This window comes from Dipodomys ordii, unplaced genomic scaffold (assembly GCF_000151885.1).
Source record: "Dipodomys ordii isolate 6190 unplaced genomic scaffold, Dord_2.0 Scaffold25, whole genome shotgun sequence".
NCBI classification, from domain to species: Eukaryota; Metazoa; Chordata; class Mammalia; order Rodentia; family Heteromyidae; genus Dipodomys; species Dipodomys ordii.
Window position 1 is genome coordinate 11,221,788 of NW_012267241.1, and position 24,001 is coordinate 11,245,788.

Consider the following 24,001-nt stretch of genomic DNA (forward strand, 5'->3'; position numbering starts at 1 on the left):
CAGGAAAACAGAAGGTAATGTGTGTTACCTAAAATCATTCCACTGCCTTGATTTTAAGGACTGAATTCTGCCCCACATTCACACCCTCACCTACACCCACTATTCTTATGATGAGGTTCTAATACTTCAATATGACTATACTTGTAGTGAAGTAATTAAGATTAAATATGGTCACAAAGAAGTCCTCAACCAATATGTCCTTATTGGAATAGTAAGAGTCACCAGATACATGCACGCACACACACACACACACATGCACACACACACACATACACACACACACACACACACACACACACATAGTGTGAGTGGGGAAAGTAAGCAGCTGACTATCTGCAGTACAGAAGGGGAGCTGTCACCAGAAACCAATTCCAGCATTGATCATAGATTTTCCGGAACTGTAAGAAATAAATTTCTGTTGTTTAAGTCACTTGAATTATTGTTATGGTAGCTCAGAAGACTACCACAGTGAACTTCAGTGTTTTACAAGCAGGAAAATTGCTCTCCTCAAAATAGTAGATAGTTATGAACATGCTGATAGGAAGAGGGATAAGCCACAGAGAAAGCAACTTACAGTCATGAGTAGTGGATGGGCAGAGACCAGGTGATATCTCTGTCTCACATCCCCTCTCAAAAACCCACTTGCCCTAAGACCAAAGTAAATAATTGAAAATATCTCAAGATTACTCTAATAAGGCAGTACTCTATCTCTCTCATGCTTCTGAACTCTGGCTCAGACATTCCTCATGAAACTGCTACTTACTAGAAAATGTAAGAGCCTCATCAGTGATTGTTACAGCTATTCTTGGAAATCAGAAAGAAAATAATGATCATAGGTGAAGAAGAAGAAGTATCATCACCTCTTTACTCCATCCACAATACTAAACCAGAACCAGAAACAACACAATACCAGAGCTATGAAATATCTTCACTTGAGAAGAAATTGTCTATATGTCCAGAGTAGAACCTCTTATATAATGGACTATATTGAAGTCTTTGCCTGTATTTAGAGATGAGAGTGCTAAATATATGACTGATCAATCAAGAGAAAGAAACTTCTAATGTTATTGCATTTGATCAAGCCCCAGCTTTCTATTTCTTACTTGGCTGATACTCCAAGATTTTACTGTGTCTGAGCTCTCCTGTACTTTCTGGGCATTCAACCAGCTTTACTTCCTAGCCTCTATTCCAGCTAAGCATGACTATGATTTTGCCTAAGAAAGATGAATAGATGTGACATGATCTATATCCAGGCCCACTTGAGGGGCTCATTTCTTTTTCTTATCTCTTAGCTAAAGCAAGAGGGCCTTTAGTATCCACATGCAAGCAGATCTCCTGAAAAATGCCTGGATTCTTGGGTAACTACATACAGATGCCACTTACCAACCCTCCTGATTCAATGGATTGACATGAGTGAGAAATAAGCTTTGTATCAAGAAATTTATTTTGTGGCGTTGTTTATTAAAACAGTAGACCAACACTAACAGCACTTATTTAAATTAGAAACAGCAGGGAGTTTTGTCCTTTTTTTGCCAGGGAGTTTTAGGAGTTTCATTTCCGGGAATGATCATCGGGAGCCAAATATTTCATTGTCACACTAATCGTTCAGCATCTCTGAGTCAATGCCAGGCAAGGCTAAAGGGGAACTAAGTTTATGGACTAGTGTTTTCATAAACTGTGAAGCAGAAGTCATGGTGATCTTTCACAGTTGAGTGATTTTTTTTTCTCTCAAAAGATGTGTACATCTTAGCTTTATTTCATGAGTCACCCTCTCCTGTATGGAGCTCGTCAGACAGAGTGCTCTTGTAATTCTATTTTCTTTTCAATTAGAGAAGCAGTATAGATTTTTATGAATACTTCTGGATTCTCTGTGATGATTATGTAGTCAAGCAGGTACAAGTCTGAGAGGCCTAGATTATGAACTATGGACAAGATAGCAAAGTTTATAGCAATTGTCTAGGCTCTCACCATTCTTTCAAGAGCAGTTCTACAAAGACCATGTTTGAATAACTTCTCTAGCATAACCTTCTACTGCCCAAACTAGGAAGTATGGAAGAAGAACTGAATATTCTCCATCCCTCTTATCTATTCCAAAAGGTGTTTTTTACATGGCTATTGATATAAAACTATCTAGGAACATATTATGAATATGAGTGTAAGTGTGGATGTGTATCTGGTATGTGTGTGTATATTTGTATGTGTGTGTGTGTGTGTGTGTGTGTTTGTGAACTGCAGTAGAGACACATAGTACATGCAAAGCAGAGCAGGGACATAGCAATGGCCTTTGAATACAAACCCAAAGTGTGGCCTTTTACAATAAATGACTGGTATACTCTACACAATAGTATTCCAGATATTACTAATTAGATGGACTATGCTATTTAATGCATTTATTATATTACACTGTGAGTAAGAACTTTGGAATTGTTTTCATTTTTAATAACTAATGATATCGGTGAGAACTTCGATGGTACACCAAGCAATTTTCATAACCGTTATCTGAACACTCATTTTTTTGGTGTGTGTGTCTCAGGTTGCATGCACTTGGCCTACTGATTTGTAAAGCAATGTAGTAAACACTTGCATGTACATGTAAGCTCTCATCTCTTCTTAAAACTGAAGCTGTGACTTTTCTCCACATCTCTGCCAGTCAGGGAGTATGGAGTGGGAGGAGGGCCCATAGCCCTCTGGTAAGACAGAATTCTCTACTTAGTAATGAGACCCAGGTATTAGTAGATAGGTCTCTAGCATACCAATGTTTTGAAGAATAGTGAGTTCCATTCCCTACTCAGTTCCTTAGTGCCTCAAGCTTAAAATCATAGCGACTTGGGAAGTGGAGCAGCTGTGTGGTGTTCGAAGTTTTCAGCCAGGGCAGGATAGTAAGACTCCATCTCACGCCGTAGCTAGTCCCAGTGGCTTATCAGCTATTAATGGGAGGGGGCATAGAATGGTGGATGCAGTGGTTGGTAGCTATCTACCCCAGTCACACAGCAAATAATAAGTGGTAGAAGCAACAAAGAAGGAGACAACAATGCTTGATAAGAAATGTACTCATTACCTTGTCCATGTAATTGTAACCCCTCTGTACAGTATTTTCACAATAAAAAAAAAGTGGTAGAAGCATATAACTCAGGCCAGCCTGGGCATACAGCGAGAATTTACCTCAAAAGGGGTAGAGCACCTCACTAGAAAGCATGAGGCCCTGAGTTCAATCTCCAACACCACCAATCAATAATACTCAACATTGTCTCCCGTTTTATTGTCTCCTTTCACTGCTCTATCAAGACTGCTTCCATGGATCATCAAAATCATGGACTTGGGTTCTGATGAGAGATTACCTACCAAAGGTATCTTGTTTAATCTGTTACTGAAAGGGAAATCCCCCTACCCTGTGTATCCAGAGATGCGTGCTTTTAAAATTTGTACCTTAAGAGGAAGAAACACAATGTGAATTTGGGCAGCTCATGCTCCATCTGCTGCATACTTAGATGTTACATGACTGAATCTTTCAACTATGATCACATCTTGACCTTTTTAGGACCCAAATTGCAGTTGGACCCAAAAAGGTGTGAGGTTGTTTCGAAAGAGTTTTGATATTGCAGAAACACTATGGACTTGGCAAAATTATCATGCATTTCACCTGTAGAATCTCTTGTAAAATTATCACTAATATCAATAAGCCATGTTTGCAGTTTTAATGGAAATTGTCAAATTAATGTGATTTTAAAGGAAAAATAACAGATTCTGATATGCTTTCTGCTTCCACCTCATCATCATCATTTCAAAGAATTGGTCGGTTATTTTAGTATTTTATCCTACACCCTTATGTTTTGGGACATAAGTATAAGACTCAAAAGTTTTAAAAGCTTCCAGTCAACCAAACTCAAAATCCCAGATACCGTACAGCAAAGCAGTATTCGTTTTTAATTTTTTTCTTTTTTAATAATTTTTATTGAGATTAAGTGATGACATAAATTTCATATATTTCACAGTATTGTGAGATAGTGATACTTAAACTCAAAAACACATTTTAACCTTCAAAGACAAATTATCATTATCATGGTCGATAATGTTTGTGAATTCTGTGAGCTTTGACAGTATAACTATTTCTTCCACATTGGGCGATGTGTACCTTTTTTTCCGTTTGCTTAGTGTAAGCTGTTCCCTCTTGATCTACTCATTCCATACAGATCAAATGAGTTATTTTTTTCAGTAATTTTGTCTTGAACTGAATATGCAGGTGCAATGTAAAACAAAAAATACTGTAAAAAGAAACAGATAATAGCATAAGATAAAAGACACTAAAAATCAGAAGAGAGAATTTGAAAAGTTCAAATTTGAATAATCTGAGGGGATTTCTAGCTCATATCACAGCCTGAAATCAATGCTCAGGGAATAATAGCAAGAAATCATGTGATCTCTGTTTCAGAAGCCAGAACAGTATATAGAATAGGATAAAATAGTGTCCTTACCATAATTATAATTATAATACCTAGCATTTACTGGTTAAAACCGTGTATCAAACACTATGGTAGGCATTTTACAAATGTCTTCTTCAATTTTCACAGTACCATTGCATGCATATTCTTTCCTAAGGCAACCGAACTAGTTAGAAGTAGACCTGGAGTTCAAATTCAAATCCCTCTGTCTCAAAACTCCATGATTCTTTCTAATTCTATTCCACTTTTAGCAAAAATAACACTTATAATATTACTTAAGGTGACAAATTCTAATTATATATATACAGAGAGAGAGAGAGAGAGAGAGAAAGAGCGGCATGCATCTGGGCCATCCTATCTTTAAGGATTTTGAAGTTCACTTGGTACGTCTTAGTGGTCTTCGATCTAAACATGTCTTTATTATGTAATATATATTTATATAAAAGAAGTATTGTACTAATTTGATGATAATGGCAAAACGTGACAACTGAAACAATATATGATCCATCTTTTAGGCAGATTTTTAAGAAACTGGAATATCCTAATTATTCTCACATAGAAAGAAAATCATTATGATAAAATAACACCATATTTTCAGTATGTCAGTTTTAATGAGTAATAAGAAAAATCTTTTTCACTAGTTTATTAAACATTCTAAAAACATCTCATACATTATTTAGTATTTACATGTACATTATCCAGTTAGGGTGTTAAGAGTGGACATATTTAACAAATAGTGAAACTTTCATATCATAAAATTCTTTAAAACCAATGTCTCTGTATATCCATGGCTTCATCCACTGATTAACAAACTCAAAATATTCAAATGCCCAAAACTTACATTACAAAAAAAATGTCAGTTATACGTTCTGCTACTATTTTTACTACATATATCATAAAATGTAATATAATTTAATGTTACTACCTTTAGTTGTACAATTAAAATTTTCTTTCTTTCTTGAGAAGAGAAAGCAAAGGAAGAGTTGGAATAATTCTATATAATAGAATAAATTAATTAGCTGTAGCTAGGAGATTAACAACTAATAAAGCATTGGCAGTAACAAACCATGCTGTAACTTAGTTATGTAAAGCAGGTAGAATGGATTGTTATATTCAGGAAGCTGTGGATTGATCAGCTGTGCCATGTTATTCCATTCATCTCCCACCCCTTTTTAGACTAATGATTTACTGACAAATGTGTTATTTTTTTTCTTCTGGTCTTGGGGCTAGAACTAAGAACTCAGGTCCTGAGCACTGTCCCTGAGCTTTTTCACTCAGATTAATGCTCTGCCTCTTGAGCAACAGCTCCACTTCTGACTTTTTGGTGGTTACGTTTCTTAGCTTTGTCTGCCCAGGCTAGCTTTGAACTATGATCCCCAGACCTCAGCCTTCCGAGAAGCTAGGCTCATAGGTATGAGCCACAGCACCTGGCTGAAGAAGTGTTCTTTTACCTGTCAGGGCACGGGTATGTGAAGCTGAGTGGAAGCAGTAGTATTTCCTAAGTGCCAGTCTTAGCACTGTTGGGCCATTCCATACACAATACGGTATCAGCCAAAGCAAATCACAGCCAAGACCAACACCACTGCTAAAGAAGGGACTGCAAAAGTTCATTGCAAAAGTTGTTGATGGTGAGGAGGAAAATTGGAACACTCACAAATAAGGTATCACAACTAGTAATTACTGCAAACAATCACATATTCAACAAGTTATTTTCAACAAGTAAACAACAAACACTAGAGAGATAATTGTCAGTAACACATACATGATCTCTTCCCTTACAAAGATTAAATCAGTTTGTTTGTGTATATATGTGAAGATGCATATGTCTGTTCCATCCCATCTTTAAGGATTTTGAAGTTCACTTGATATGTCTTAGTGGTTTTCGATCTAAACATGTTTTCATTATGTAATACTTAGATCAAGAAAACAGAACTTAAATTTAAATTCAACGTAGAGTCATTCCAGGATATACTTTTTTTTTTTTTTTGGTCAGTTGTGGGGCCTGAATGCTGTCCCTCAGCTCTTCAGCTCAAGGGTAGTGCCCTACCACTTGAGCCACAGCACCATATCTGGCTTTTTCTGCTTATGTGGTGCTGAGGAATCAAACCCAGGGCCTTGTGCATGCAAGGCAAGCACTCTACCACCAAGCAACCCTCCCACCGCCCCCCCCCAGGATACACTTTTAAAGTTTCAGTGTTGACTATATTCAATTGTTTAGAACAGAGCAGGACTTTAGACAGAGATGGTTCAGAGTAACCCACCCTATTGCATGTGTAGTTTATATTTATAACCAGAAAAAGGAAGTGACTACAGAGGCAATCTGACTGGCTACTGTGGGCATTTGCCATATATAGTCCGGTTGTGATATCTTTGAAGGAGATTCAACTGCTCTGATTGATTGGCTCAGGTACTTACTTGGTGACAAGGGAAGAGTCTTAGGTTAGCCCACAGTCCATTTCACATCAAGCTAGGATGAAGTTCATTGTGTACCTGGCTACTGTGTCATTTCTCCTTGTGAGTAGCACAAATGCTAAAATACTGTAGAAACTATTGAAGCAAGGCAAGAAGAAATACAGGACTCCAATAAAGGAACTAATGAAAAAAAGATTAACCTTATGTTTCTGCAGGCACCTATAGGCTTGTGTAGCCTAAGCTGGTTAAGATGTTGGAAACACACATTTTTTCTCAGATGGATCGAGTAATCAAAATTCCTATGGGTCAGATAGTAGCTCTCCTCTCCAATTAACTCTCATTTCTTTACTATTATAAGGTATGCCATTACCATCTACAGAGTTACAGGATGTCTCGGAGGTGACCTCTACCAGGATTTTGTTCTGTTTTGTTTTGTTTTTGTTTTTGTCAGTCATAGGGCTTTCCCTGAGCTTTTTTGCTCAAGGCTAGCACTCTATCACTTTGAGCCACAGTGCCACTTTCGTTTTTCTGGTGGTTAATTAAAGAGTCTCATGGCTTCAAACTACAATTCTCAGAAATCAGCCTCCTGAGTAGTTAGGATTACCAAAATGAGCTACCAGTATCCGAGACCTCTCCCAGGTTTAATCAAGTGCTTTCCTCCTCAGCCATCACAGCTATTTTCAGAACTTACCTGCTTTCTTCTATTCCATTGGTGACTTTGACTATTCTTTCTTGGTTTGTAACTATATTTCCCCTGGCTGTCCTTCTGGCTTACCCTCTATTTCTCCACCGCAAATGTCTCTGAAAGACATCCTGAAGCTGTCATTGGTAAACACCTCTCCCTCTATACTTCTAAAGTGGCTTATGTATAAGGTAGTCTCTATGACATTCTGTTGCAATTATCAGCTGTAATTATAGTCCTGAATATTTAGTAGGTAACCATTTTGTTCATCTGCTAAAAAAGTAAATTATAGTAAGTTTATTCAATTGGCTAAAGAAGCATCAACCATACGTTAATATAAAATAAATCTCAACCTGTACATTTAAAGTGCTATCCTACATGGCCTAATCTTCTTTTATCCTTTTTAGATCTCTTCCTTGATTCCACCAATAAACAACCCACCTCATTATCCTGACTTCTTTTTTACCAATAAGCACTTTTGTTTTAAATCTGGGAAACAACAACAAATAAATATAAGAGCAAACTCACAAGGAATATGTAAAATTCTGCCTTCTTGTTTTGGAGGATTGTATTTATAGCTTTTAACCCAGTTTACCAATTACAGGGGATTAGGATGTTTATTAACATTTGTTTGATTAAGACAACTATATAATTCAAACTAGTGATCCAGGCTGTGATTGCTGTGACAATTAGGCATTTTAGTACAGATTAGTGTAAACAGCTGCGTAAAATCCATATCAATGTTAGAAACAGGATTGATATGATTCAATTAAAATACTACTAGAGTAGGTTTTGAAGGTGACTAAAAGAAGTACTAAGGAGTACCTGGAAAAATTCATGTGCCCGTGCAATGACCTAGGCCAGTAGGAAAATTTAGGGGAGCTGTCTTCCGACATTATAAATGGGAGTGATGGAGTAAATCAGAAATTTAGGAACCACTCTCTCTGCAAAATTTAACCTAACCCAACCATGCAACACACACACCTGGGGTGTTCAGTGCTTTGGTGGAGCAAATTCCACCTTTACTCATCAGAACAGAACGATCTCAAAACTAACTGAGCAAATCTAAAATGCTGCATCAAAAGTTATTTATCAGGTTGATCAAGCCACAATGAAACTCTATCACCCTTCTAAGGACTTGCAAATATCATTAGGCAACTCTGACAGTGGGAACACATCATGCATAGTATAGACTTTGAGATAAATGTTCCTAATTTCACATCTCCACCCTCTTAGATGATGGACAACTTATCTTACCTTCCTAGAGTTCATTTTTCTCATCTCACCTGTATAATGAATATAATCTCTACCTTATCCACATTGCATTAAGAATGAAATATTACATATGCATGTAATTGCACATATGTGGATATTATATATATATGGATAATATTTTATACATATGTATACAAAATTGCAATGTAGGACTAGGGTTGTCATGATTAATATGAACATTCTGAGATACTAAAATAATCTAGTTCTGAAGTACTAAAATAAGCAAGAGGCATTTAAATAATCTGTTATTCTACCACTCTCTATTTTGTTTCTATACTCAAAGATGAAATCTGGTATTGCTTGCATTTGCTTGTCTAGATGGAGATTCCACCCATGAAACTTAAATTGGGACTGTCTCAGTTCATTAGCATTTCTCAACAGCACAGAATTATGGGGGTCCAAAGCAGATCTTAGAAATCAAATATAAGCTCTTCTGAGGCCAACACTGGTCACCAGACAGTCAAATGTTTTGGGTAAGTTCCTGCTGCCCTTGGTGGTAGAGAGACAGAGACAGTGTAACCCTGCCATCTGTTGACCTAGCAGCATATTGTGCTACTTCTGGTCTGAGCTGAGGGCGCTTGAAACTTTGAAGAAGGGCAGAGGATCAGCATTTATAAGAAGCAATTGCTAACTTTATTCTTAATATTCTAGCTATTCATACTACTGCACTTTATTATATGCAGGCTGGTGGAACCATGGATTCCAGAAACAATATTCCCAGCAAGTTCTTTCAATTCTACCCACTCCATTCCACCTGAATACCATTATGATTATTAAAAGAACTATCTGTCCTTCTCTAGGGGTGCATTCAATTGATTTTTGAAGGTAAATCATGTGAACAAAGAAGAATAACTCCAATATATGTCACAAGAAAAGAAGGTTTCCCTACAGGGCATGTGGTATTTTTAGCTTAACATCCCAGGTCTGTTATCAAACATACAATAGTGATCACAAAATTGATGCATTGAAACTACAGCACTGATTCTAATATCCCTGTTGTGAATTGAATGTGCTAATAACCAAGACTCCTGAAGTAAGGACAAAATTGACATCTAATTAGATTTATAATCATATCCTATAGCTGAAGTTGTGCTTTTTGTAAAAAGAAATGAAGAAATAAGACTGAGGTTATGGCTCACGTGGTAGAGGCTTTTCTTACAAGTGTGAGGTCCTGACTTCAAACTATACTAACTGCCAAAAATTAAAACAAGCAAAAGCAATGGAAATGAAGGAATCACCATTATTTCAAAGCAAGACTACATAAATTCCAGTTGGAATGTGTCTCACATGTTTAGAAATCCTCAGAAATTTCTGTCTTAGGCTCTCCTTTACTTAGCAGATCACAATAACACCTGTCTTTAGGGTGTGGTCTGTTTGTTACAGGTTTCAAGTTCCTTTAGTTCTATCCTCTGCTGAATGAGGATTGGCATTGATTAAAACATCAATCTCATAGAAGAGCACTTTAAATCTTTAAGACAACTTGTTATGAGAGTTGTCTTAGTTTTTGTTTTGCTATGTTAGTTGATGCTGTTGTTTATTTTTGACAGTTTAAATCATCTTAAATTTGTATTACTACATGCAACATAGGCAAGGTGGAATTCTAAGCAATCAGAACTCAAATGTTGCAGGCCAGATATTTTAACATGGGTACCCAGGAATACATAATATGGAATTTTATTTTTTTTTCTATGTGCCCACCTAATCTTCACTTTAAAACTTCCTTTTACCTAACAAAGCAAACTTATTTTGAGTAAATTCAGTGCTTAATTTCAGCCATCTCAGGTTGATTCAGAATCTTTAGAGCATTGACATACAGGATTTTCAATATTCCATTTCTTCCTAAGTTGACATTAAAGTTCCAGGAAAGCTTATAAAAAAAATCAGGCCTCCTCCTTCCCCCCAACACGCTCTCAATGAAAAAGTACATCTCCTGTCTTGCCTTTGTCATTTGGCTCAAATTTTGCTCCATGGAATATTTTGTGTGTTTGTGTGTTATTCACTTTTTGTTGCTGTGAGAAAATACCTAAGGAAAGGGGGGGTGGAAAGAGAGAAGAAAACAACTTAAGGGAGGAAGGATGTATTTCGGGTCAGATTCAGAGGTTTGGCTTCACTGTAGTTCTGTCCCATCACTGTGGCAGGGAGAGGATACAGTGCAAAGCTGCTCACCACATGGCTGACAGAAAGCAGAGAGAAAGAGGGGAGGTGGGGCAAGGGTAGAGACAAAATATAACCTTCAAAGGAAACCTCCAACTAGGCTTTACCTCCTAACAAAACATTCAATATGAATTCATTAGTGAGTTGATGCATTGATGAAGTGGAACTTTCAGAATCACTTCTCAGAAGGTCCTCATCTGACAACCAAGCCTTTACCATATTATTCAGAGTCAAACCATTACAACTCAGGTTTTCCCACCCCCGTGGCAGCTACTGCTCTGCACATTCTCCCAGTCTTCCCGGTCTTCACTTCTCAGTGCCAAGCCCCCTACACTTTCAGTCGTCCTCTGTGCCTCCCATTCGTATCTGGAGTGCTCACACAGGCATCTTCTACCCCTGTCTCCGAGTGGCTTCAGGGTAGAGAAAGAAGATACCCATTCAAAATGTTGGTGGAGTGCCCCGCAGCTAGTTCTATCTGCACTGTTGTTTTAGGACTTCCCAGTGCTCTTTCAGGGTCTCCTCCTAGGAACTCCATTACAGATACCAACAAGGCAGCCAAGGGGCCGTTCCTTGAGACTTGTCCAAGTAAGTGATCTTCCTTAGGCTAAGCTAAACTCTCAGGAACCACCCTTCCCAAAAGAAAAGTACTTCCTCTAGCTCCAGGGCCTAATTAGTCAGGCTTTTCACTCAATCACTTTGCAAACCATTAAGGCTTTGTTATTAATCTTGTGTAGCTCAGTTTTCAAGTGTGTGAGAATTTAGGCCTCACAGACCCTTTGAGCAGAAGGCCTTTACAATATTCCTTAGTGATTCAAGTGGGGGTGGGGGGTAGAGGGGGGGGAGAGCATTTCAATTGGGGTGTGGGGGGGAAACTCTGCTAGTTAAGGCTCAACTGCCATCTAGCTGGGAACTTAAGGTTTTACTACAAATGCTTGTTCCAAAGCCTCTCAAGTCAATTTCTCCACTAGGAATTTTGAAGAAGCCTTTTTTTTTTTTTTTTTAAACTCTGAAGTTAAGGATTTGGGTTCTGCGTTCTCTGATCTTTTGTATCCTAGACTCCAATTCAGTCACGGTTCCTGGAGGCAACGAATGGCACTGATTCCAAGAGAAAAATGATGTGGGAAAATTGGAAGGGAAATAGAGGGTAAACCAAGTTAATATCTCCAACTTTTATTGTACCACCCAATCCAAAGATCAATGAAACCTTTCGAACAGTGATATTTCTGATTCTACCAAACCTGTAAATTACTTGAATATAATAGAGTTCAGATAAAGTAATCTGTCTCACATTTATAATCTCAGATTTCTTCGTAGGACCTGCTCCTATCTCTGTCTCCTTATCATGTTCACCTTTAATTGTGTTTGTTTTTGTTTGTTTGTTTTTTTGGTCAGTCCTAGGGCTTGAACTCTAGGCCTGGGCGCTGTCCCTCAGCTCAAGGTGAGCACTTTACCACTTGAACCACAGTGCCACTTCCAGTTTTCTAGTGGTTTATTAGAGATGGACTTTCCTGCTCAGGCTGGCTTTGAGCAGCCATCCTCAGATCTCAGCCTCCTGAGTAGCTAGGATGACAGGCGTGAGCCACCAGTGCGGGGCACCGTTAATTGTTTATAAATCTCTAAACATCCTCTGTTTTTACCTGTACAAGAACAAGAAAAATAATGGGATCAATTGCATGAAGTTGCTTCCTTCTAACAAACAAAACTACTTCTGTCCTTAGAAAACTTTTTTGAGATGGGGACTTAGGTGGGTGGGAGTTAGCACATACTTCTTTAAATGTTCCTCATAATGGATGGGAAGAAAAAGGACAAAGACTGATTCTGAGGACAGGTCTTCATGCAAAGTGACAATGTGCTTAGCAAATCACAAGAACGATTCACTTCTCCCAGCAGCCAAACACTGTAATGGGGTATTTTGTGAAGAGTTACATAGCTCAACATATTTCTAAGAACTTTTTTCCTTTCTGGTACCTGAAAAATGACCAAGGGTTACTATAATAAATATTTTAACTTACCCTTTTTTAGTGAAAAATGCTGTGCATGGATCATTTTAGATAGCTCCAATTTGGGGTAAGGTTTGAATCATCTTCATAGTTTCTTGAGGAGGAAAGATGAGGGATGTGGTCACCCTTTTTTGAAAGCCAAGGACACGGCGAAACGGCAAAGCTGCATTCCAGATCTTTGCTATGGACCCTGGAACTAAGCTAAACATATATCCCAGTGTGATTATTTACTTTTATTTTCCCTCTCAGAAGCCCCAGCTGGGACAATAAATAATCTAGTCACCCTTTCTAGAGCCTACCACAGTTTGAGCAGCAAGGTTTTCATCTCAGGAAACTCTGCAGATTGATGACAGTCATGTTCTCTGGTGTTGCAAAGCATCTACCCTCTTACTAGAATGGACCTCTTTCACCACCGTTCCCTCTGCTTTGCAAATGCACATTATGACCCCTAATAAACTTCCCTGTTATTTTCCAGCTTTTATGGAGTGATAAAGCCTTTCTTCGAAACACCCACCCTGTTTTTCAGTTAGGAGCAAAACAAAACATGACGCCCTCCCTCCCCCCCCCAAAAAAAAATCCCTTATAGGATGGCAAGTGAGAAATTGCTCCATTTTCCCCCTCCCCCAACTTCATTTTTGTACCCTAGAAAAAAAAGAAAAAGAAAAAAAGGAAAAAGAAAAAACCCTGTCCAAAGAATATTGCTCTATGAAGGAAAAAAAAAAAACATCATCTCAAAATTATTAAAATCTCTGTGGGAATTCATGATTAATTTTAAGGCCTGGCAGATTAAAATACATTATTATGTACACTCTAGTGCATCCTTTCAGATATTTTCAGAATCTGATTTTGCTCTCTTGATACACTCCAATGACTCTACATGTATCTAGTAGATTGCAAGGAATAGATTAGCATTAAAGAGGCAGTATTGTGTTGTTAGGTTGTTATATGTAACTTGTGCTCATACATTAAGAAAAATGTACCTGGCATTCCCTCGGACATGACCAGGCCTCTTAAAAAAAGAGAGAGAGCCAGTGAGAGAATCATTAATACTTAGCGACAATACAGTTGTGGCAGTAGTTTTGAAATTCTGACCTTTGGAGGATGCACTGATGTTTTTATCCAGTTCCAGACAGAAGACAAGCCATAACAGCCTGCTACAAAACAGAATACAAGGCATTTATTTTTCAGAAGCTGTCACATTTCCCATTTCCTAATCATAAAAGAATTGTCCTTTTGGCTTTTGCTAGAGAAGTCACCATGACAGCTGTAAGGACATGACTAGACCTTCAGCTCTCTTTTCTTCGTTAAGAACCCCCCCCCCCAAAGAAAAGCAAAAGACAAAACTCCACGCCCACCTCATGGTTCACCTTGAGGTTGTACATATACACTGACAGGGAAATTATCTTGATTTTCTTCCAGATTAGGACACTTCCACTTTGCATAATCTTGAGTATGTAGAATAATTCTTGGACTCTGGAGATGGTATCTCCACAGTGAAGCTGCTTACATCCATCAAGGAAAATCTGTGAAGATTTTCTGTGGAATCATTAGAAACAAATATTATTTACTGAAATATTATTTACTGATTCAGGACTTGATAAAGCTTTGGAGGTAAAGTAACAATAAGATTTTTTAAAATCTCAAAAGTAGTGAACAGTAATACCTTACATAAAGATATTCTGCATATGCATTTTTGAATAAAATTATGTGACCTAATATACCGAATATGCAAAAAAGATGACCTGGAGTTTTTAATCAGACATTGTTCATGTTAGACCTTGGGCTACTTTTCTACTTTCTCCTATTTTTATTGCAGACTCTTGCTCTAATCACCATCCTCTTCTACTTTCAATTTTTATAAAATATTGCTTTAAAAATTCTTCATTTATGGGTTTACTCTCAACATTTTAGCTTTTTTAAGTGTTTTATGATTGGTCTTTTTCAAGGCTTCCTTCCCTCCATCACCTTTGACCTTCTTCTACCTATAGTCCCCTGACCCTTGCTCTCTGTTTCTCTACCATCCTTCACTCTACCACTATTTGCTTAGTTTCCAATGAACCTCTTTCTTCAGTGATCTCCTTTTCTTTTCCTCTTCTTTTTCTTCTTGTAGCTCTATGTACATTTGTGAGAGACAAAAGAAGAAAAGAAGATTCCCAGATAGGCCCAAGTACTGTGGAGATTCATAGTGTTTACTACTAACTGCATTGTGATACTTTCCTTGCTGGCACATATAATCTTTTAAAGTGTGTGTGTCACCTGACTCCTTAGTGCAGTAGGCAGCGCGTCAGTCTCATCATCTGAAGGTTCTGAGTTAAAGTGTGTGTGTGTGTGTGTGTGTGTGTGTGTTTGAGCGCGTGCACGCATGAGCACGCACACATGTATGCATGGGTATGTGAGAGAGACAGAGAAACAGAGGGAGAGAGAAAGGGAAAGGGAGAGGGAGGGCGAGAGGGAGAGGGAGAAGGAATGAGAGAGTATGGGGCTGGAGACTTAGGGTATTTTCTCAAGACTTTTGCAACAAATCACTCATATTCCATCTTTGAAATGATCTTCATATAGGCATGCACACCCACACCAGTACAATTTTACTCACTTTTCTAAGATTCATTTCAGGAAAGTTATGTGAGCCCAACTAATTGCCTATTTCCAAACACCAGATTTGACCTTTTTAAATCAGGCCTCCAGGTCTAAATTCAATTCTGATAAACTCAAAGAATCTCTTGTTGTTGTTGTGTTGTTTTGTTGTTTTAATCTTTCCAATATTTTCTATTCAAGTACAATTCCTCATTTTCCTCATTTTGTTTTTTGTTTTTGTTTTTTGGGTCTGGTCATGGGGCCTGAACTCTGGGCCTGGGCGCTGTCCCTCAGCTCTTCAGCTCAAGGCTAGCGCTCTACCACTGGAGCCACAACGCCACTTTCGGCTTTTTTTTCTTTTTGCTTATGTGGTACTGAGGAATTGAACCCAGGGCCTCAGGCATGCAAGGCAAGCGCTCTACCACTGAGCCACCTTTCCAGCCTTCCACATGTGTTTTTAATAATGTTTCAACTGCATTTAGAAGAAAAGATACCACTTACATCTTAGTAAGATAACTGAGGTCCCTAGAGGGTATGGAATCATAGCACCAACTGATCAGGCTCTTTTGCATAACTAGCTAGGTCCCTAAGTAGGCATTGTTCACAATATAACCAGTGAGAAAATTGGCAGAAATAGTTCTTATCACAAAGGGGTTTTGAATTCATCAGCTCATCTTAGCTCAACAAGTCAGTGGAGATTAAAACCATCTCTCAAATCTGAAGCAGAAATTCAATGAGAAGCTCATGAGGCAGCAGAGTATAAAGGTGTTCTTGCCTTGCTTTGCCCTTGTGAAGATATGACTGTGGCAGAGTATCCCTCAAGGAGACACTTGTCAACTCCAGGGTCAGCCTCAGCTTGGGTGCCAGCCCAGAAAGCAAGAACAGTATGAGACTTTGCCAAACCACTGGCCCTGTTGACAGCTGATCAGTCACCATCCCAAGACAAGGACATCGCTTCTAAGTTCCTGTCACAGTGAAAAGGGCAAAGGTGACTATATCAACTTACCATAGGGTAAACTCCTGAAAAATCATAGATGATATCTAGTAAATACAGATATATGCAGGTGTGTAAATATGGAGACAGAAAACAAGTGTGTGTAGTATATGTGGGAGAATAATGAAGAGGCTTGAAGGGAAAGGGGGAAGGGAGAAGGGATGGAGGAATGGAAGAAGGAAGGAAGGAAGAAAAGAAAGAAGGAAGAGAGGGAGGAATGGAAGGAGAAACAAGGGAGAGACTGAGACTACCCAGGCTTATTGTAAACAGAGGACAGTAGTAATAGTAATAAGAGCCATTGCACTTGACCTTGGTATGGAGCATTGTATGTGCCACTTAATCCTCTCAATAACCCACACAAAACATATCATAAGGGTTATCCACTGTTGTTGGGGTTTTTTTTTCAATGAAGAAACTGAACTGCCAAAAGTTAAATAACTTGTCTGGTATCAACTATACATGAGGTCCATGTGTCTCTCTATATTCCTGATTTTAAGTTCTTTCAGCCTCTAGCTTGAGAAAGATAGTATATAGGTGTCAAGTCCACATCTGGAAATCCCAATTAAGGCTGGTAAAACTGAGAGATGTTACTAGAGACAGTTAAGTTTGCTGAGCTCTCCTTTGGGTGGTAAGATCACTAGGCAGGAACACTGCAAACAAGGACCTATGAGACACCAGTATGGATTATGTCACTCACCCAACTTAACATATACAAAGCAGTCTTTCTCTCACTCTCTTTCCCTGTCTCTGTTTCTCCCTCTCTCCCTCTACCCTCTCCATTCTTACTTAATGACAATACCTAGCATTATAATGCAAGGGTAATATAGAAGGCAAAAATTCAGTCCCCTTAGCTCTATTGATGAGTTTATGTCCAAATATGTTAAAATTTCAACCTGTGGTCAGAGATTAAAAAACTTCCTAAAACATGACACTGAATTCCATAGTCCTACGCCGTTAGTTTCCCTTTGGATTGGAGGTAGCTCAGCCAGCAGCTTTGAGCAGACTTTTGAGTAGGAGAACGAAGTAGACAGAGGAAGAAGGGTTAATCACTGAAGCATGAATTGAGGGAACTCAGCCATCCGGTAAAGGATTCCATATTCAACATGTAAGGGATTTCTTTGTAAATTTCTCAGTCACTTTTTTTCTTGCCTTGATACAAGATTTTTTTTTTGCTAGTTTTAAATAGTGGGAAAATTGTAAAAACATAATCTTGAAAATCAAGACAAAGCCTGGTCACTTTCAGCACAATTAGTATTAAAGTGTCTATTAATCAGACATTCTCTGCTAGAGAATTTATTAATTGATGTATTCTTTTATTTACAATTTTTATAAAGCAGGCATAAAGACAAGAATAAGAGATACAATGGAGACAAAAGAGATGATGTATTTGTTCTTAGAGAGAATAAAACCAGTAATCCAGGACCTGTTCAAATAAGCTTATAATCATAAACATTATAAAAAGAAAATAGCAGAAATGGGAACAACAGAAATAGTGGTGCAAAACTGGGAAAGCAATAATCCCTTCCCTAAACAGACTGAGTTTATACCCCAAAAACAAAGTGTGAGCCTTCCTGTGCAAGTCCACAATTAAAGGAATTCTCCTCTGTAGCTTTGGCAATTCACTGAATGAAAAAAAAGATAAAACTTGTGATGCATTCATAATACACACCTATGCCATTGATATTGATGGAGGATAGCTCCCTGTGCTATGAGGACCACAATTTGAAGTCGGCCCAGGCAGAAAAGTCCGTGAGACACTTATCTCCCTTAACTTTCAAAAGCCTGAAATAAAGCTAAGGCTCAAGTAGTGTAACACTAACTTTGGGCAAAACAAAACAAAACAAAAGCTAAGGGACAGAGCCTAAGCCCAGTACTTACACAATAAATAAATTAAATCAATCAATCAATCTGAACTTATTCTGATAGATGATTCTAAACTAACTGGATAGGTCTGATTAAAATGTAGGGGAAAAATTCTGGCAAAACTGGTTAAACACCTATAGAAAACTAAAGCTAGATCCTTATGTATCACCCTGCACCAGAATCAACTCCAAATGGATCAAAGACCTCAGAGTCAAAGCAGACACCCTGAAAACATTAAAAGAAGGAATAGGAGAAACCCTAGGTCTCCTTGACACAGGTCAAAATTTTCTTTATTTTTTCTTCAAAATTTTCTTTAAAATTCCCAGAAACACAACAAATCAAAGAAAAGTTGGAAATATGGGATTGCATGAAACTGCAGAGCTTCTGTATGGCAAAGGACATAGCTAGCAAGATCAATAGAAAGCCCACGGATTGGGAGAAATTCACTACCCATACAACAGACAAGAGCCTCATATCTAAAATATACTTAGAAATCAAAAAAATTAATCTCCCTAAAACAAGTGCTCAAAGAAACAACCTCCCCATTAATAAGTGGGCTAAAGAGTTAAAGAGGGACTTTACTGAAGAAGAAATAAGAATGGTCAATAGACACATGAAGAAATGCTCAACCTCTCTAGCCATAAAAGAAATGCAAACCAAAACAACATTAAGATTCCAACTCACCCCAATTAGAATGACTATAATCAAGAGATCTAATAACAACAGATGCTGGAGGGGATGTGGCCAAAAGGGAACCTTATTGCACTGTTGATGGGAGTGTAAACTTGTTCAACCACTCTGGAAAGTAGTATGGAGGTTCCTCAAAAGACATATAGAGCTCCCCTATGACCCAGCAATCCCACTTATGGGCATTTACTTATGGACACAAACAAGGCCATACTAAAGCTACCAGCACAACTATGTTTATCACAGCATTATTCACCATAGCTAAGATATAGAACCAACCCAGATGCTTCTCAGTAGATGAATGGATCAAGAAAATGTGACACTACCCCATTTGTTAGGAAATGGAAAGACTTGAAAAAAATTATATTAAGTGAAGTAAGCCAGACCTAAAGAAATATTGGTCCATAGTTTCTTTATAATGCAAGAATTAGTATATGTCTAGGATAATCATCAGATGAGCAGAAAAGCTTAAAAGCTATGTACATATGACCATATAAGATAATGTTAAGAGAAATTAACCTCAAGATATGGACACAAGAGGTTTTTCTTTGTTGTTGTTGTTTTTAATATACTATGTGATTTTTTTTGTTTCTTTCCTATGATCTTCCTCCTATGGTATATCCCTGTTGTCACTATATTTGATTTTGGTACCTTGCATCTTATATAGACACTTATCTAATTTGGGGAGGGGAAAGGAAATAACAAAATGCTGAAAAAAGGACATGTGATGACCCATTGCAACAATGAGATTCACAAGACACTATGTCAGAAATGAACTTTACGACTTGTGGGGAGAAAGAGTGGAGGGAGGGTTGGAGGAGGGAAGGGATGGTAGGAGAAAAACAAAGGAGGGGGTAACAATGCTCCACAAGAAATGTACTCATTACCTCACTAATGTAACTGTAATCTCTCTGTACAGCATTTTCCAAGAAAACAGAATAAAATAAGACAAAACAAAACAAAAACCTTGTGGGTTGAAGATTTTTGTGGCTCATTTTCATCATTATTCTGTAACATTGGTCCTGATGGCAACCTAATGATCCTCGGGGAGTGGGGGTCAGGGAGAGTTAGCTGTAGCTGGAAGAAACGTTTTTAATCTTGCAGCTGTCTTTGTGTCATTTCCTATTTGAAAACCTCAGGTCTTCTGTCAACCTTTGTTGCCAATGTCTTGTCTGTCGCTGATGAGGCCCACTGGCATGCCAAGCAATAGGTTGGCATATCAACTCTAACCAGAATGAAGACGATATCTTGGCAGGCCTGAAGCTTGAACTCAGGACTATGTGCTAGGTAGGTGCTATAGCATTCAAGGTGTTTCCCTAGCCCTGTTTGCTTGAGCTTGTTTTTTATAGTCTTGTGTTTCATTAGGCCAGTTTCCTATCCCCACTCTCAAGAAGTTGGGATTATAGGCCTGGACCACCATGCCTAGCCCATGATATTTCTAATGTTTATTTGTTTCCTGCTACTACTGGCGCTTGAATTCAGGGCTTGAGAGCCGTTCCTTAGCTTTTTCATTCTGAGCTAGTACTCTACCACTTGCAATACAGGTCCACTTCCTGCTTTGTTGGTGGTTAATTGGAGATAAGGTATATTTTTCTGCTGGGGCTGACTCTGCTGGGATCCTCATAGCTACGATTTATAGGAGTGAGCCACTGACACTTGGTTTCTAACATATGTTTTGTTGTTTGGTTGGTTGGTTTTTGCCAGTCTTGGGCCCTGAACTCTGGTTCTGGGCACTGTCTCTCAGCTCTTCAGCTTAAGGCTAGCACTCTACCACTTGGGCCACAGCACCACTTCTGGCTTTTTCTGCATATGTGGTGCTGAGGAATCGAACCCAGGGCCTCATGCATGCAAGGCAAACACTCTACCACTGAGCCACCTTCCCAGCCCCTAACATATGTTCTTAATTAATAAGCAAAGATAACATGGTGAGTTAAAGTTGCCCAAATGTAGTCAATACAAACTTCCCTTCCCTTTTCTCATTCCAACTCCTAATCGTTCTCATCTATAAAGGTATTTTCCTCATAACTCAACTGCCCATTCCTGAATAAGGCCTATGGCACAAAGAAAGCCATCTCTTCCGTTTTTCTGGTAAGAGGTTTGTTTGACCATATAGACAACAATCAGCACATTGAACTCAAATCCAGGGAACACAGTTATTTTGTTATATCTTCAGAAGCAACAACGCCCCTGTGAAATTTAGGAAATGTTTCCATTCTATGAAACTGGATGGAATCCTCTTTCTTGGATAGCCAAGAGTAAGGAATACGTTCCCAGGTTATCCAGTGCTCTGAAACTTTCAGATTTCCCTCTGAAAAACGAATTATGGTTTTCTGCTCATGTAATTATTTTTCTCTAATAGTTTTTCTGCTTTCTAGTTCTCTGCTTGCCTTTCACCTCTACCTCAGTGAAGATGTTCCCAGATCAATCTCACATGAGTGAAAAATTGCCCTCCCAGCCTCAAAACTCCTGTCAGGGAGAAGATGAACTGAGAGAGGTAAAGGGGTTTCTCTCATTTTTAATGGAAAGTTATTAGTAGCACCCAGTATGGGATCAAGCACACAATTCTCTATGTCAAGGGAGAGACTTCAGTTTTCCCATTCTCAGAGGTGACAAACCCAAGGGCAAGAAAGAACAAGTAATAAGGTGTTCTTGTCATGCAGCTCAAGATTTTTAAAACACATTAACTGTAATTTTTAGATAGTCAGAATTTAGTGAACCATTAAAAGTGACCCAGTTCACTGAACCAAACTGAACTGAACAGATGGAATTCCACCCTCCCATGCTTGAGTGACTGCTTGAACAATGCACAGTCTTCTTTTAATTCCCTCCTCTCAGATGCTTACCTCACTTAGGCAAGTGTGGGGGATGCTTTGGTCACTTTCGTATTTGGTCATCCTCTTATGGAACTGCAAGCGGGTACCCAGATTGTGTTGGATTTATGGAATAGAATGCAATGCTTTAAAGTCTGTTTAAATGCTGTCATTTTGCCCCTTGAATTTGATTTTGCATTTCAGGCCCCAAGAAGTTCTGTGTTATTATTTTTTTCTCTTTCAGAACCTTTGCCAGCTTTTGTATTTACCTTCCTTCTTTCCATCTTTCCTTCCTTCCTTCCTTTTTGCTCTTTCTTCCACAAGCATAAGACATAATTGACAAAAATACTTTCTGTGTCCTTCCTCTGCTGCTCATGGCCTTCTAAGCACATCTAATTTGTGGGTACTTTGGAAATTAAACATCAATTCTTCAGTCTCTCTTGTGAAACAATGGAGCTGCCATGACGTTTTTCATGTGTCATAGAAAGGCATCCCTCTGTATCAGAATTCTCCAGTAGCAGCAATAATCTGCTTTCTGATATTCAAAAATCCAAAATATTCTGAGAAGTGATATGACAGAATGCCTGGAAAATGAACATGAAAGGCCTCTCCGAGCCCTTAGGCAAATGAGAAATCAGTGAGAATATCTCACAGAAAGAGATACATAAAAGGTTAAAATTGTGGCAAAATAAGAATAAAACCCAGAGACCAAAACAGAACCATCTGTATCTACACAGACTTTAGAAAAATAGAGATTAGAGAGGTTTCATTATGCTGGCTTTCACGTGACTAGGGAAGCTGTAAAACAAACTGTGTTACGGTCTCCGGATGAGGTCTTAGAAGTGAAACCAGAATGGGTGCACATTTGTTTATTTTAGTCTGTATCAGCTTTACGTGTTAATTAACATCGGGCACTGTATTATCTCTGTGTCTATGTAGCAGAGAGGGGACCCACCCACGTTGCCCCTGCTCCAGCCCCATGTAACTTCTATGGGGTGATCCAGTTTGGTCTTCTGGCTTTAGTGCAGAGCAGAGAGATGCAAACATTATAGCCAAAGCAGAGCCTGGCTAGGATTGGGGGAATGACCAGTCAATTAACCTCTTTGTCACAGCTCCCTCATGGGCAGAATGGGGATGTTAGTGAGGTAACTCACTATCTCATTCCATCCAGAAACTAGGGCCACAACAACAAAGCAAAGGTTGACATGTGGGCTTCTTGCTCTGCTTTTCATTCTCTTACCCGTCTCAAGCTCTCTATTTCCTTCAGTCATTTCGCTCATGAAGACAATTAAGGAAGTGACCATAAATGAAGGGTTCAGTTTGACTCCATCTTGTTTTTGCACTGCCATTCTGACAGCATGGCCAGAGAGCCTGAGGCAGAATGGCAGCCTGTGTTTTCAGTTATCTGTTAGATTTTATATGCAGACAACTAATGTTTCTCTTAGCAACATCCAAGTTGCTATGCAGTGTCCAAGTAATTCCTGAATTCACTGATTGCTGAATCAAGTACCTACCATGGGCCAAACTCTATGAAGACAAATTTGATGAATGAGGCAATGCCTTTAATGATGTCCAAGGGAGATCAAATACATACAGAAGTAATAGCAATATAATAATGACACAACAAGAACCTTCAATGGCTTGCCCTGCTTGTTATCATCAAAATTCCAAACAAACCAGAGAAATGCTCTGCCTAAGAGTTGAAATGAAATAATAAACCTTTTTAGTATCTCTCTTGCCTTCCATGAGAAAAGACGCCTCCCAGCAAGAAGTTTACTAATAGGAAGAGTGGGCTCTTTTTCCAATTATCTTCGTGTCCTTGCCTTGAAATGGTCACAACTGCAGCATTGCAGATGTCATCTGGAATTTCTTCATCATTCTCAAGCTTCTAGATGAGAGCGAGGAGCCATAGTGTGCGTTTTCCTCAGCCGATTTGAAGATTTCAGCAGGGATTCCACCAGCTCCAGATGCCTTGTTGTTTTTCATCTGCTTGATGGCTTTCCTCACCTCATAAAGAGTTGGAGGGATTTTAACATTGCCACTGATTGGGAGTTGTGGGATAGAGTTGAAAACACTCCCACTGATAAAATAATTTCTACCCAAGACCTTGA